Source organism: Lactuca sativa, chromosome 9 (assembly GCF_002870075.4).
Source record: "Lactuca sativa cultivar Salinas chromosome 9, Lsat_Salinas_v11, whole genome shotgun sequence".
In the NCBI taxonomy this organism is placed as follows: domain Eukaryota; kingdom Viridiplantae; phylum Streptophyta; class Magnoliopsida; order Asterales; family Asteraceae; genus Lactuca; species Lactuca sativa.
In genome coordinates, this window is record NC_056631.2 from 189,444,649 (window position 1) to 189,461,362 (window position 16,714).

At 42.0% G+C, this 16,714-nt stretch overlaps 1 long non-coding RNA gene across 1 annotated transcript; it reads right to left on the bottom strand.

Annotated features, from left to right (window-relative positions):
* Positions 1 to 296: 296 nt before the first annotated feature.
* LOC111889789 (uncharacterized) lies at positions 297 to 1,809 on the bottom strand. The gene is made up of 3 exons (XR_002849631.3): positions 1,379 to 1,809; positions 725 to 1,295; positions 297 to 654 (listed from the first exon to the last, which is right to left on the bottom strand). It is a non-coding gene; the product is annotated as an uncharacterized LOC111889789 (long non-coding RNA).
* Positions 1,810 to 16,714: the final 14,905 nt, after the last annotated feature.

A 16,714-nucleotide genomic window follows, 5' to 3' on the forward strand; every position in this document is an offset into this window, starting at 1 on the left:
GAGAAGAAGAAAGAGGAATTAGAAACTAAGTATTTTTAAAAACTTTAAACAACGAAAATACATTGGTATTATTTATATATATATATATATATATATATATATATATATATATATATATATATATATATATATATATATATATATATATATATATTAGATCGAATACATGAGCTGCACTTAGTTTCACCCTTTGGGGTAAAAATGTCTAGCGTACGATAATCAACAACATCCACCACATAGGTAAATCATTAACAAATTCAAGATTGTTTCCTATTTCAACACACCATAATTATTCATCACAAAATGCAAGAATAAGTTATAAATCGGTAAGATTTCTAAAAGTACAATGTTGAAATAGGAAAAACTTGAAAAAAGGATACTATAGTGACCAATAAACCATCAGTTCCAGAATGCTTCACATGATTTCCAGTAAGCCTATTCCTTTTCTATAATGTGGTTGAATTCACAATTCCATTCCAATTTGAATATAGGTTAGTAAATAAAAAGGATAAAAAAACAACCCTTTTGTATTCTCAATGTCGGATCTGCCATGTTTATACCCATGGAAGTCTATCCTGGTGTAGGTGTGATGAAATGTGTTGTCAGGCCAAGATCAAGAACAAGACCAAGATCAAGAACAACATCAACATATACCTACATATTTGAAGCCTTAAATTAGCAAACAAGAAAATCAATAAAATCATAAAGGAAGGGAGTTCGGTACCTAAATGGTTAATACATGTCCAGATCAAAAACAACATCAACATATCCCCACAAGAACTCTTCCCAAATTGAAATGGATACCAGTCAAAGGAAATCCAACACCATAACAACTCCTTTATCCTCTAATAGTTCTCTGCTGCCATAATTTTTAAGTAAAATCATCATTGGGATCAAATAAATAACTACAATACCCTATTACCCATGCTTATAAATGATTACTAAACATTAAAAAGTAGATTTCTACTTCATGCATTTACCCCCTTTTTAACATTTAATAACTCCTACATTTCAATTACATTAAAGATTCATGTTCCATTTTAAGACAAATGTAATTTTCAAAGCTAAATTTTCATTTCAACTAAATAATAATAAAACTTGCAGATTGATGATGCATCTGTCATTCCTGATTCCAACAAATCATCTCTTGCAGTCTGGTTTAAGTTGTCTGATGCAAATCATTTAACTTCACTCTTCAAATTATTCAGATCAGATTGGCATTCCCTTAGTTTGGCAAGGAGCACGACTTTCAGATTTGGTTGCAAGCTTCTTGCCTCAAGATCCATTTTTCATATCTAAAGCAATATAAAAAGATAAATTTTATCTGTAATGTGTATATGAGGAACTATTTCATAGCAATAACATGCAAATATGATACCAGAGCTTCAGCTTGTTCGAGTCCAACTATTATTTCCAAAAGTTTCTACTTCTTTTTCCCTACAATTCAACAATGAAATTGAAAGCAACACACATGAAGAAAAAATGAAACCTAGTAACAACATACATACAAACCGTGAAATTCTTTGGAGCAGATAGACCCAAAATCGATGGAATGCAATCCTATTAACAAAAGAATCCAATGCCTGTCACCTCATATCCATTGCTCAACGATTTTAAGGGACAAAACGATCATGATTATCATCAAGGGTAAAATCGATGACTATTTTGCAATCAATAAGAGATGATGTCTGAGGAATTTTGGAGGAGTTGAGGATGTCGGAGGAGAAGGAACGACGACTGAGGACAAAGAGGAGAAGGAACGACAATGTAAGGTTTTTTGTGGAGACGACGAAAATGAGAGAATTGGAGGGTCTAAGGATGTCAGAGGATGTCGTCAATTGATCAATGTTCCTATAGTCAAATATGAAATCGATGGCTTAGGGGGTGTTTGGATAAAATGTTTTTAGCTTATTAGCTTATTGTTTATTTGCTTATTGCTGTGGGAATAAGCATTTTTTTAAAATGTGTTTGGATTAACTTATTGCGGTGGGAATAAGCAATAAGCAATAAGCAATAAGCATTTGAAGTGTTTGGCAAACAAAACAGTTTATATGAGTAACATGACCAATAAGCAATAAGCATTCCTCCCCTTACTTATTAAAATCAGCTTATTTGGCTTATTTCTACCGCAATAAGCTGATTTTTAAAGACTCCTATCCAAACACTTAAATTTGCTTATTACGGTGGGATTAAGCAATAAGCAATAAGCAGCCTCTTTTTTCCCTATCCAAACACCCCTTTAGCTTCAATAATCGCTTATGAGAAAAAAAAGGGCACGTCCAAGGTTTTTTGTGGAGACGACGACAAAGATAGAGTTAGAGGGGATTAGGTCTATTTTTTTTAAAAGAAGAAAATAAAAATGTTTAAATTTTGGTAAAGTGTAACATCCCGAAATTTAGGTATATCTCTTTGATCCTTTTCTTTCCTCAAGTTGTCAAAGTTAGTCCTTGGAAAGAATGTGTAGCATTTGAGTATGTTGGGCATAATGGGGAGTAAGTTGTGCATACTCATGAGCATGTTCTTGACGCGGAGGCTACCCGGTACGCTGGGCGTACCATAGTGTACCTTGTGCGTACTAGGTTCAGATTGAAACCCTAATTGTGGGGGTAACCCCTATATAAGGAACTTATTGGCCTCACTTTTAGCCACCATCTTTAGAGAATGAAACGCTAAGAGTGCGAAACCCACGTTCTAGAGCTTGTGTGTGTGTGTGTGTTTGAGCTTGATAGTGTTCTTGTGTGCTTTTGAAGAGAAAAAGGTGCCATTGAAGAAGCTAGAGCTGGAGTGCAAGCCTTGGATCCGAGCTTTCCAGAGGTTGGAGCACCAGTTGGAGGTAAAAAGCTCAAAGCTTTCTTAACCTCTTTGGATTTGTGCATTATGGACCATTTTTAGGGTTTATGTCCCAAAGGTGGAGACTTTATAAGTAAAGGGGCTCCATAGACCTTGATCTGCCCCATTTCAATGTATGTTGTGTCATAGATCCATAAAAATCCAATCTTGGATGTTAGGAATGAACCATGCATTAGTTATGATCTTCTTAAGGAAAGAATTGGTGTGATTTGGGTGTTGGTGATCTTTACAGCCATGCAAAGGCTTAAAGTCACCGAATTTATGAATTGAGATGCTTTAGAGTGACCAGATTTGGGATAAGAGCTCATGTCTTAACCGATTAAGATCAAAATCATGAAGTTGGTGAAACTGGGGCGTACGTTGGGCGTAATCCCAGTACGCGCAACGTAGGGGTCAAGTGTCCCCGATACTCTATGGCATCCGAGTACGCCCAGCGTACAGAGCTGGTACGCGCCGCGTACTCCTTAGGGTTGACTTTCATTGACTTTTAGGGTTTAGTCAACAAGTGGACTTTTGGACCATTGGAGGGGTAGAATGGTCTTTTACCCTTCTGAGAGAGCATAGGAAGGGATTAGTCTAGCCTTTGAGAGCCGTTTTTAATTGGAGGTAATTTATGTATGTGATTAGGAAGAGGCTAGATTAGTGTTTCGAGTTCGAGATCATCCAAGTTGACCCGAGGTGAGTCTTCTCACTATACTTTACCTAAAGTGGTAGCTATGTGTGACCAGAGGGTCTTATGTGCTTGCTTGAGTTATGCATGTTTGTGTGATATGTATTGTATGTTATGTTACTTGTTGCTTAGACCGGACTGGAGGGTCCAACGAGCTAGACCGGACCAGAGGGTCTAACGAGCTACGAGACTGGAGGGTCCCACCGAGACACATTGACCAGAGGGTCTTACAGATTATAGCCTCGAGTGGCTAAATGTTGTATGTGGTATTTTGGGGAACTCACTAAGCATTCGTGCTTACCATGTTATATGTTATGTGTTTCAGGTACCTTAGAGGATCGCGAGAAGGCACTGGCGTGATTGTACACACACTTTGGATATGGAGCTATATCTGTGGACCCTGGATTTGAATAATTGTTTGAAAACTTGTTGAATATTGAAATTTTAGTAAAGTGGGAAAAGGAATGACAAGAAAAAAAATTGAATTCCCCTCGAAATATTGGTTTCATTTTTCAACATTGTCACCATAAACCACTTATCAGGACAAGTTTTTTTTTGTTGTTGCTATTTTTTTAGTTTTAGATACACATAAAAATTAAAACATCAATATAAAATACTTTTAGTTACATGTATTTTTTAAATGTCATAATACAATGGTTACAGTCACATGTTGTTATTCTTTTATATTCAAAATCATTAATTAGACATACATATGAAATTAAATTGTTATCATAAAACACTTATAGTCACATGTTGGTGACATTGTGTGATAACTTTTAGTTAACATGTGACTAAAACATAACTAGAATTTGATAAATGACCTTTAGTGACACAAATAACCAAAACCATGACAACCCTTTTTTGAAAACTATTGACATAGGTCCTTTTTGTACTAGTGTATGTTCCCTATATGAACTTGCCACATTGATTTCTCTCTCTCTCTCTCTCTCTATATATATATATATATATATATATATATATATATTGATTCAAGAAATATTGAATTTGATGATGTGAGAAATATTGAATCGGATGTTTGATTGCATGATTGGTTATTCTTAAGGGAAAATGTCATGGAAGAAAATCGTGCTTCTCATAAGATTCAACATTTATGGGGAGAATGTTGAGTCAAGAAATATTAAATCTGATAATGTGGAATAATGTATTTCAGTGTGCATTTTCAAGTTGTACTTTGATAGATTAGTCACACTGTACATTTTGGAGTCTGTGAGAACACTACTATAAATAGTGTTGTAGTCTTATGTGTAAGAAAGAGAGAGAGAGAGAGAGAGAGAGAGAGTGTGTGTGTGTGTATGTGTCTGTATCTGTGTGTGTGTGTGTGTGTGTGTTCTTAACCTTCCTATTTTGTACACTTTGATTACCTTCCAGACATGAATGAAGATTAAACAAAATTATTTACATTTGGTGTTCTTACATTTCCGTTTGATTCGGGATTGATTGTTCTTATTCCGTAATGTCATTTTCAATGGGATCTTACAATATTCTAACATCCCAAAAATCACAATAAATTCTTTTTTTTTCAATTTATGTAAAATCATTATTTCAATCAAAACCCAAGTCATAAAAACCAAGTACCAAATACAAATATCTCAAAATCAGAGTATCTTAAAATCTCCATAACATATCATTGAAGGATGTTTATGGTCACGCCTTCGCCTTGTACCGATCATCTGAAGTACCTAAAATATAACACTTAAACTATAAGCCAAAGCTTAGTGAGTTTCTCCAAAAGACCACACACGAAACATAAACAACATATACATTGGACCCACAGCCTATTTTTGGAATACCCCTATAGGGTCCTCAACATAAGTCTGGATTACCCCGAGCCCACAACATGAGTCTAGAATGCCCTTCTCGTTCCTCAACCCATGTCTGGAATGCCACCAAGCCTCTAGCATGAGTTTGGAATATCCCTACAGGGTCCTCAGCCCATGTCTAGAATGCTCCCGGTATCTTGTCTTTCAACAAAAAGCAAAACTGCCTCAACCCAAACCATTACAATATGTCGACATATAAATATAAACAAATATCCAACAAATAACAGATAATCAAGTAGATTTAAGAGATCACTACATCATAGCAACATCCTAACCAGGATACATAACTTAGTAGGTCGACCTTGGTGCCTTTTGTAACATCCCAAAAATCAGGTATGCTTTATGGACCCTAATCTTTGAGCGATTGTCAATTTTGGTCCCCAAAAGGAAGAAAATGTATGACGGGTACGTGAGGCATACTGGGGTGTACACTCAGCGTAATCATGCACATATTGAACGCAGAGGATTGCCCGGTATGTGGGGCGTACCAATGTGTACACGGGGCGTACCCGGCCCAGTCATGAAACCCTAATCTTTTGAGAGCCACCTATTTAAAGACCATTATGGCCTCTTTTCTGGCCACCATTTCTAGAGACTTAACACCCCCCTCCCTGAAAACCCTAAATCTCATTCATATAGCAAGAGAGTGACTTGGAGGGCTTGTTGGTGCATTTTTGGACTTTTGAGTGAAGAGAAAGCTTTGGAAAGAGGTGGAGTTAGAGCTCAAGATTTTGGATCCAAGTTTAGCAGTGGGAAAGACATCTTTTGGAGGTAAAAAGCTCTAAGCTTTCTCTCTTTTCTGTTTGTGTTTTGCATGGGGATGTTTTAGGGTTTTTCTCCCCCAAGTTGATAACTTTATGTGTTGATGAGCTACTAGAACCCGAGATCTATCCCATGTTAGCTCATTAGGGGTTGCTAAGTCGTAAAAATCCAGTCTTGGTCACTAAGAGCCGACCATGTTTGAGTTATGGGCTTTAAAATGTTGGAAATGGAATGATTTGGGTGTTGGTGACTTTTACAGCCATGCAAAGGCTTAAAGTCACCGACTTTATGGATTAAGAGGCTTAGGGACAGCCATATCTAAAATTTGGACGTGTGTCTTAACTGTTTAAGACCTAAAATCAAAAGGAGTACGAAACTGGGATTTACACGGGACGTAATCCCAGTACGCGTAGCGTAGGGGGTCGCATTCCCTGATTCTGTGAGTTGTCGGGTACGCCCGACGTACAGTTTTGGTATGCGCAGCGTAACCCAGAGGGTTGTCTTTTGTTGATTTTTAGGGTTTAGTCAATGTTTGGATCTTTGAGCCATGAGAGGGGTAAAATGGTCTTTTACCCTTCTGAGAGAACTTAGAGAGGAATTAGTCTAGCCTTTGAGAGTTGTATTGATTAGAGTAATTATTCCATGTGATTAGGTGGAGGCTAAACCAGTATTACTGAGTACGAGATTTACCGAGTTACCTGAGGTGAGTCTTCTCACTATACTTTACCTAGACTGGTAATTAGAGCTATGTGACAGAGTATCTTGTATGCTATCTGTATGATATGATTTCTATGTGATTTGTGCTATGTATTATCCAGAGTTTACAGAGTTAGGACCAGAGGGTCCACAAAGTTAGGGCCAGAGGGCCCACAGAGTTATGGGACTGGAGGGTCCCACTGAGACACATTGACCAGGGGGTCAAACAGAGTTATAACCTCGAGTGGCTAATATGTGGTATGTGTGGTATTTTGGGGAACTCACTAAGCATTTATGCTTACAGTATTATGTGTTATGTGTTTCACGTATTAGTGACGATCGCGGGAAGGCGTCGGCATGATCCGTACACACAGACTGAGGATTTTATTTGTGATCTTGGGATATGTTTTATTTGATGACAATTGTTGAACATGAGATTTGAGAATGTTTAAATGATAATTATGTTGTTTAAAAAATGAAAAATTGTTTTGAAAGTTTACGTCGTTACAAGTTGGTATCAGAGCCTTGGTTTGTGGGACTCGGATGCACCTTCGGGTGTATCTGAACTCAAACTGAGGATTTAATAAATTTTCAACAATAAAACAAATTTTCTAAAAGAGTAAAAGATTTTGAGACAAGCAGAGCGGAACAGTGTGTACGATCAACCAGCTCCCGAACGGTGATTTCCCAAAGTACCCTTACATTATGTGTTATGAGATATGATATGATATGTTATGCATGCTAGAGTAGGCTAGGTATTCATATTAGGACTAGAGTGGCCTGATTTGTGATGCCTTAGCCTAGGAGATTACTGCTACTATGAGATGCTTTGAGAGTGTGTAAGTAGCAGCGAGGAGCTTATGAGAGGTCTACTGGAGAGTAGCCAATGTATAGCGAGATTAGAGTACTTGTTATCAGGGATCCTAGGAGGAGGACTTGGGGTGAATGCTGATGCGGTGTGGATGGTAGTATTGGGCCTGTACTACGGAAGACACCGGATCAGAGCGTAGCCCAAGTAAGAATCCTTAGGGTACTGAAAAGCAAGTAGGGTTGAGTTATCGAGTGTGAGTATACTTGAGCGGGTCTCTGATATTTTTGTGTTGTATTTTAGAGAGACATCATGGTTAAGACACGCCACACACCTGAGAGCAGCGGTGTCAGTGATGAGGAGATCCGTCGGTTGATTCATGAGGAGGTGTAAGTCCCTTTTTGCCTGTGTATCAATCAGATCCGTTTGATGGTGCGGAATCCCAATCAAACGGATGATGTCAGATCAAATAGAAGAGAAGGAGAAGAAGAATGATGATGAATCTATGTATGATATGATTAGACTGAAGATTCGGATACAAAGACTCACACACACTAACACACACTTGTTCTCTCTCTCTCTCTAGAGCACCTTCAAATGCACACACTTAAGCTCCTTGGTGTTCATCACCCTTTTCCTCACACCCTTTACCCCTATATATATACACTTGGTCCGCAAACTGGGTTTACGGTTGTAAACACTGGGTTTACGGCCGTAAACTCTGTTTACGGTCGTAACACACTTCCTGACCGTAAACACATATACAATATTACATAACAAATCAATTTCCTAGAAAAGCAAAGTATAAACAAAAATATTGACCCAACAGGAGGTGGCTGCAGCCATCCGACCTGAGATACTAGAGATGTTTGGGTCTATCAAGACCACGCTGATCGAGACTTTTGATGAGCGGTACGCCGCTCTTACTGATGCTGTTGTTGCTGCGGCCACCACAGCCGCCGCTGCTGCCAGGCCGCAGGGGGGTGACTCATTGCTGTTCCGAGAGTTCAGAAACATGAAACCACCAGAGTTTGATAGGACTCAGGATCCGATAGTTGCGATGATATGGATCTCTGACATTGAGGGGTGCTTCTACACATGTTCATGTCCGGAGCATCCGAGAGTACGGTTCGCGCCGAATCAGCTTCGCTTGGGAGCGAAGGACTGGTGGAAGTTTGTTACAGCGCACTTCACTTTTATAGAGCTTGTCGCGATGACCTGGGAGAGGTTCACCGCTATGTTTGAGATGAGTACGTTCCCCTCGGTGGAAAAGGAACGGTTGGCCCAGGAGTTCTTGAACCTCAAGTAGCGTACTGAGTCTGTTACTATGATTACCAGGATGTTTCACGAGAGGGAGATGTTTTGCCCTGAGCATGTGTCTTCTGAGCAGGAACGCATGAGTCGATATCTAAGCATACTGAGGAGAGACATCCGCGAGTTCGTGGCGAACTCGACGTACCGGACATTCGCCGAGCTCCAGGAGAATGCTCAGAAGAGGGAGATTGAGCTCGAGACTCAAGCCAGGGAGGAGGCAGAGTCTCAGGGGAGGGATCGGCGACCGACATAGTCTCAGCCGGCACCCAAGCGGGCAAAGCCCGCCAATTCGAGATCAGGGAACCAGAAGGGCCGCACTTGTGGCAAGTGCGGTAAGAGCCATGAGGGGATTTGTCGAGCGGGGTCTTGCTACAAGTGTGGCAAGGAAGGGCATATGGCTAAGGATTGCCCCCAAGGGATTTGCAGTGTGCTTCCAATGCAACCAGACTGGCCATCAGAAGGCCGAGTGTCCACAACTGCGGGGGTCGGGACAGGGAGCACCATGGGGATCTGCCCCTGCTGCCGTATGAGCTACCGAGATTCGAACATCCATGTTGCTGTTCATGCCATTTTTAGCAATGTAATAGTCTAGGTTAACCTTTGTAACCCATTTGAAATAATAAGAATGTATTATTTGCGAATTATGTGTTTTATACTTATCTGCTTAATAATGTGATTTGATTTAATCAAGAATAAAAATAAGCATAAAAATGAAATGTTAGATAAAGCCGATATCTATGGATGATGTTGTAGTAGTTGAAACGAGGTTTCTGAATATATAAAAAATGCCGAAATCCGAGTTATAACGAAGAAGTTATGACCTATCGAAGTTTCGCGACAGAACCGGCAACGTTGAATGACGTAAAAAGTGAAATTTAAGTTAGAGCGATATTTAGCTTTAGCGATCTAAGCGAAAGTCATAGATTTTGTTAAACCGAGAGCGTGCATAAAAAAGATCGTCCAAATCTGACTTCGTATGAGGAAATTTTGATTTTCTGAAGTTTCAGCTTAGCAGTATGCGGCCCGAATACTCGATTCGAGATCAAGTGATTTTTGGTCGAAATAATCTAAATGAGAATCGAATATCTCGTTGATATTAGTGCATTGGTGAAAAGAGTGACGAAAACGGACGTCAGATGAAGAAGTTATGAATTTATAATGGAGTTTTTCTGTCCCGGCCTACTAAAAATAAATAATAAAAATAAGTTCAAAATTAGCCGACGGAGTCTAAACGAAAGTTGTAGAGCATAGTCTCACCTACGCGTGAATATAAATAACGTCGAAAAGGGAGCTCGTATGCGAAAATTACGCAATTTAGAAATTTTACGAGTCAAATTACGTCGAGCATAATTTGAGTACGCCCAGCGTACTCGGATGAGTGCAAGTTGTCTGACCAATACTCGAGTGCCACTAAGTGATGCATGTAGTGATGTTGAGTACGCCCAGCGTAAGGCTTTATACGCCCAGCGTAATCCCAGACCCAACACCTTATAAATAGAAACCGAGATCAACCATTTTCCTTGCCATTTTTATTTCTTTCTCTCTAGTTTTTCACCTTGGTTTGTGTGCGAATTACATCCCGAAGCCCCGGTATCATTTTCGAGTCCCGAAGCAAGTCCCGAAGTTCCGAACAAGTGAGATTCCCGAGCCGAAGCTCTACCTTCGAGGAGCCCGATTTTTGTGAAGATCTTCCAGATCTACCGAAAAATACTACTTCTGCAAGCCGTAGTGCTGCACGATCATCTTCTGATCAGGTGAGTGTATAATCCCTTTCAATACACGATATTATACAAGTAATCGTTGAATGTATTGAAGAATACGAGTTGTGTGAGGGTATTATTATTACCTTCTAACACATAGACTTATACGACTCTCCTTGAAATTTCTTGTTATGTGTTTACGTATTAGTTGCTATTTGGATGGAGTATTGAACGAGCATGCTATACAGTTTTTTTTTTCAAATTATGTATAAAACATGTATATTTTTATCTACTAATATGTTGGGTAGAACATGGGTAGACAGTTGGTGTGTAATGAAATAAATTGATGAGAGGCCTCGTTGTTGGTGTTGTTCTAGTCATTCAGTAGAGTATGGATGACGACCACGGACTATTCTAGACTGTCCAGTGGAACAATTGCAGGATCATAACCTGTAGGTGTTGTGGGCTTGATGTCCCCCAGTGTACTCTAATCCCCAACATGGTTGCCTTTAGGACACTTATTGTTGAGGAAGCCCCTCTGCAGTAATGTCTGCCCTGATGAAAATCCTAGATTAGGTCCCTTGAGATAGATGTTATTTTAGGGACGTAAAGTGAGGATAACGGGAATGGGTAATCGGGTTATTTTTGATTGTTGAATTAAATATAATTATTTATTGTGGGTTGAAAACCCTATATGCTCACCAGGCCTCCAAGCCTGACCCACTCAGTTTATTTGTATTACAGGAAGTGGCGCAAGGGCATAAGATGGATGAATCATCAATTTGTTTTGTTTACAAGTCTGTATATGTATATATTTGTTGAATGACTTGTAATGTTATCGTTTTTGCTTTATGGTCTGTATCAGAACATGACATCCCAATTTTTTTGATTATGAAATGAAATTATATTTCTTTATGAAATGTTTTGATAAAAATCTATTTTATCATGTTTTGTTTTTGGGAACAAATTCCGCATCCCTTTTAAAATCAAAAGGACTTACTCTGAAAATGTTTAAAAAGCATAAATGAAACCGTTCTTTTCTGGCCGAGATTTTGGGGATGTCACAGCCAGCGGAGGTCGAGGCACCAAAGGCTCGCGGGAGAGCCTTCCAGTTGACAGCGGAGGAGGTTCGCACAGAGCCCGACGTCGTGGCTGGTATGTATTCTTTCATTTATTTATGTTGTGTTTGAGATAGTGTTCTTATATTATGGTATGTGTAGGTACTTTTCTGGTGACTTCTATACCCGCTTTGGTGTTATTTGAATCGGGTAAGAGTCGATCCTTTGTGTCCTTAGCATTTAGTCAGCACATCAGTATCTGTCGAGAGGCGTTGAGTCGACCTCTTCGAGTTTCCATAGCTGACGAGCGAGCGATATATTCCACTGAGGTGATTCAAGGATGTGTACTCGAGATCTTCGGTGTTGAGTTCCCGATAGATCTGGTCCCGATTGCGATGGGGGATGTCTGTGTCGTCGTGGGCATGAACTGGTTGAGCAGATTCGGAGCGGTCATCGACTGCGAGCGAAAACTATTGACCATACGAGACCCTAGTGGGGGAGTGCTTACGGTGTACGGCGAGGGTACCCATACTGGGTCAGCATTTTGTTCGGCTACTAGAGCGAGGCAGAGTGTACAGCAGGGCTGTAGTGGGTTTGTGGCCTATGTGATGGACAGACGAGTGGCCGCAGGGAGGCCGATATCGGTTGGTGATGTACCGATAGTGAGAGAGTTCCCGAACATTTTCCCCGAGGAGTTGCTAGGTGTGCCTCCCGAGAGGCAGGTGGAGTTTCGTATCGATTTAGTTCCGGGAGCGACGCCTATTTCCAAGGCACCTTATCGCCTTGCGCCGCCAGAGATGCAGGATTTATCCTCGCAGCTTCAGGAGCTGTTGGGAAAGGGGTTTAGTCGTCCGAGTAGTTCGTCGTGGGAGGCGCCGATCCTTTTTGTCAGGAAAAAGGATGGTTCACACCGGGTGTGCATTGATTACCGAGAGTTGAACAAGTTGACGGTCAAGAACCGTTACCCCTTACCGAGGATTGATGATATGTTCGATTAGTTGCAGGGAGCGTCTTGGTTCTCCAAGATTGATTTGAGGTCTGGATTTCATCATATAAGAGTGCATCACAAGGATATCTAGAAGACATCGTTCGGGACTCATTATGGTCATTACAAGTTCGTGGTCATGCCCTTTGGGCTCACCAATGTATCGGTAACGTTCACGGATCTCATGAACAGGGTGTGCAGGCCGATGTTGGATCGATCGGTGATCGTGTTCATCGACGATATATTAGTGTATTCGAGGTCCAGAGAGCAGCACGAGGAGCATTTAAGGGAGATTATCGGAGTTTTGAGATCGGAGAGGCTTTACACCAAATTCTCTAAGTGCGATTTCTAGTTGCGAGAGGTCCAGTTCTTGGGGCATCTCGTTAACCAGGAAGGGATATTGGTCGATCCGGCCAAGATTGAGGCGGTTATGAGGTGGGAGGTGTCGAGATCCCCCACTGAGGTTAGGAGCTTTCTGGGGTTGGCCGGCTATTATCGGAGATTTATCAGGGATTTCACCAAGATTGTTGTACCTCTTACCAAGTTGACCCGGAAGGGAGTGACTTTCCGTTAGGGTCCTAAGCAGCAGACCTCCTTTGAGACGCTTCGCCAGAGATTATACGAAGCCCTGGTGTTAGCCCTTCCGGAAGGGATGGAGGATTTTGTGGTGTATTGTGACGCATCGATATCGGGGTTGGGTGTGGTGCTTATGCAAAGAGGGCACGTGATAGCATATGCATCGAGGCAGCTGAAGCCTCATGAGACGAGGTATCCCATCCACGATTTAGAATTGGGGTCAGTGGTGTTCGCCCTCAATATATGGCGTCATTATTTGTATGGGGTTCAGTGTACCATCTACACGGACCATAAGAGTTTGAAGTATCTGATGGATCAGCCCAACTTGAACATGCCCCAGAGGAGATGGTTGGACGTGGTAAAGGATTATGATTGTGAGATCCTGTACAATCCGGGCAAGGCTAATGTTGTAGATGATGCCCTGAGCCGGAGGGCGGAGAGTGCCCCGATACGAGACATTTGTATGAGGATGACGGTGATGACTTCGGTGTTGGATTCTATACGAGAGGCCCAGGCAGAGGCCGTGACACCAGAGAACCGCAAGAAAGAGCAGGTGATCGGGCAGATATTTGAGTTTGTTACCGATAGCCGAGGGCTTATGACCTTCCAGAGGCGGATTTGGGTGTCGTTTGTAGGCGGGGCACATACCATACTGATGGAGGAGGCGCATTAATCGAGATTCTCGATCCATCCGGGGGCCACTAAGATGTATTTGGACCTGAAAAGAGAGTATTGGTAGCCCTGTATGAAGAGGGATGTAGCGTGGTTCGTTGAGAGGTGCTTGACCTGGCGCAGAGTTAAGTCCGAACACCAACGCCCGCATGGCAAGTTGCAGCCACTTGAGGTTCCCCAATGGAAGTGGGAACAAATTTCTATGGATTTTATCACCAAATTGCCAAGGACCGCGAGGGGTGTCGATGCAATTTGGGTGATCGTTGACCGGTTGACGAAGAGTGCTCATTTCCTTGCCATTAATGAGAGCTCTTTCGCAGAGAGATTGGCAGAGGTATATGTGAGAGAGGTGGTATCGCGGCATGGAGTACCTATCTCGATTGTGTCCGATCGAGAAGTACGTTTCACTTCCATATTCTGGAAGAATTTCCATGAGGAGTTGGGTACGAGGTTGCATTTCAGCACCGCTTACTACCCGCAGATGGACGGACAGAGTGAGCGGATGATTCAGACGCTCGAGGACATGCTTCGAGCATGTGTATTAGACTTCGGGGGAAGTTGGGACACATACCTACCGTTGGCTAAGTTTTCCTACAACAACAACCACCATTTGAGCATTGGTATGCCTCCCTTTGAGATTTTATATAGGAGGAGGTGTTGGACTCCCATCTGTTGGGGAGAGGTAGGGCAGCGAGTGATGGGTAGCACTGAGATAGTGCTATAGACGACTGAGCAGATACATCAGGTCAAACAGAGGTTGCTGACGGCACAGAGCCGTCAGAAGAGTTACGCGGATAGATGACGATTCGAGCTCGAATTGCAGGTTGGAGACTTCGTACTCCTGAAGGTATCTCCTTGGAAAGAAGTGATCCGATTCAGGAAGAGGGGCAAGCTGGGGCCCCGGTACATTAGTCCGTTCAGGGTGACCGCGAGGGTGGGCAGGGTAGCGTATCGTTTACAGCTACCAGCGAAGTTGAGTCAGATACATGATACCTTCCACGTGTCTCAGTTCAGGAAGTGTATAGCCGATGAGACGGCAGTAGTTCCGCTGGAGGATATCCAGATAGATGCGAACCTGAATTACGTTTAGAGGCCAGTCGCAATTATGGATCGGAGGATCAAGGTTCTAAGGAACAAGGAGGTGCCCCTGGTTCAAGTCCAGTGGCAACATCGGAGAGGGTCCGAGATGACTTGGGAGCCAGAGTCGGAAATGCGGGAGCAGCATCCGGAGCTGTTCGCGGCATGAGACTTCGAGGGCCAAGTCTTGTTCCAATGGGGGAGAGTTGTAACATCCCAAAAATCTGGTATGATTTATGGAACCTAATCTTTGGGCGATTGTCAATTTTGGTCCCCAAAAGGAAGAAAGTGGATGACGGGTACACGTGGCATACTGGGGTGTACGCTCAGTGTACTCGTGCACATATTAAACGCGGAGGATTGCCCGGTACGAGGGGCGTACCAATGTGTACATGGGGCATACCCGGCCCAGTCATGAAACCGTAATCTTTTGAGAGCCACCTATTTAAAGACCATTATGGCCTCTTTTCTGGCCACCATTTCTAGAGACTTAACCCCCCCCCCCCCCCCCCCCCCGCCGCCACAAAAAAAACCCTAAATCTCGTTAATAAAGCCAAGAGAGTGACTTGGAGGGCTTGTTGGTGCATTCTTGGACTTTTGAGTGAAGACAAAGCTTTGGAAAGAGGAGGAGTTAGAGCTCAAGCTTTTGGATCCGAGTTTAGCAGTGGGAAAGACATCTTTTGGAGGTAAAAAACCTCCAAGATTTCTCTCTTTTCTGTTTGTGTTTTGCATGGGGATGTTTTAGGGTTTTTGTCCCCCAAGTTGATAACTTTATGTGTTGATGAGCTACTAGAACCCGAGATTTGTCCCATGTTAGTTCATTAGGGATTGCTAAGTCATAAAAATCCAGTCTTGGTCACAAAGAGCCGACCATGTTTGAGTTATGGGCTTTAAAATTATGGAAATGGAATGATTTGGGTGTTGGTGACTTCTACATCCATGCAAAGGCTTAAAGTCACCGACTTTATGGATTAAGAGGCTTAGGGACAGTCAGATCCGAAAGTTGGACGTGTGCCTTAACTGTTTAAGACCCAAAATCAAAAGGAGTACGAAACTTGGATTTACGCAGGGCGTAAATCCAGTACACGCACCGTAGGGGGTCGCGTTCCCCGATTCTATGAGTTTCCAGGTACACCCAGCGTAACCCGGAGGGTTGACTTTTGTTGACTTTTAGGGTTTAGTCAATGTTTGGATCTTTGAGCCATGAGAGGGGTAAAATGGCCTTTTACCCTTCTTAGAGAATTTAGAGAGGGATTAGTCTAACCTTTGAGAGTTGTATTGATTAGAGTAATTATTTCATTTGATTAGGCGGAGGCTAGACCAGTATTACCGAGTATGAGATTTACCGAGTTACCCGAGGTGAGTCTTCTCACTATACTTTACCTAGAGTGGTAATTAGAGCTAGAGTGCTATGTATTATCCAGAGGTTACAGAGTTAGGACCAGAGGGTCCGCAGAGTTAGGGCCAGAGGGCCCATAGAGTTGTGGGACTGGAGGGTCCCATTGAGACACATTGACCAGGGGGTCAAACAGAGTTATAGCCTCGAGTGGCTAATATGTGTTGTGTATGGTATTTTGGGGAACTCACTAAGAATTTATGCTTACAGTGTTATCTGTTATGTGTTTCAGGTACTAGTGACGATCGCGGGAAGGCGTCGGCATGATCCGTACACACAGAACGAGGATTTTATTTGTGATCTTGGGAT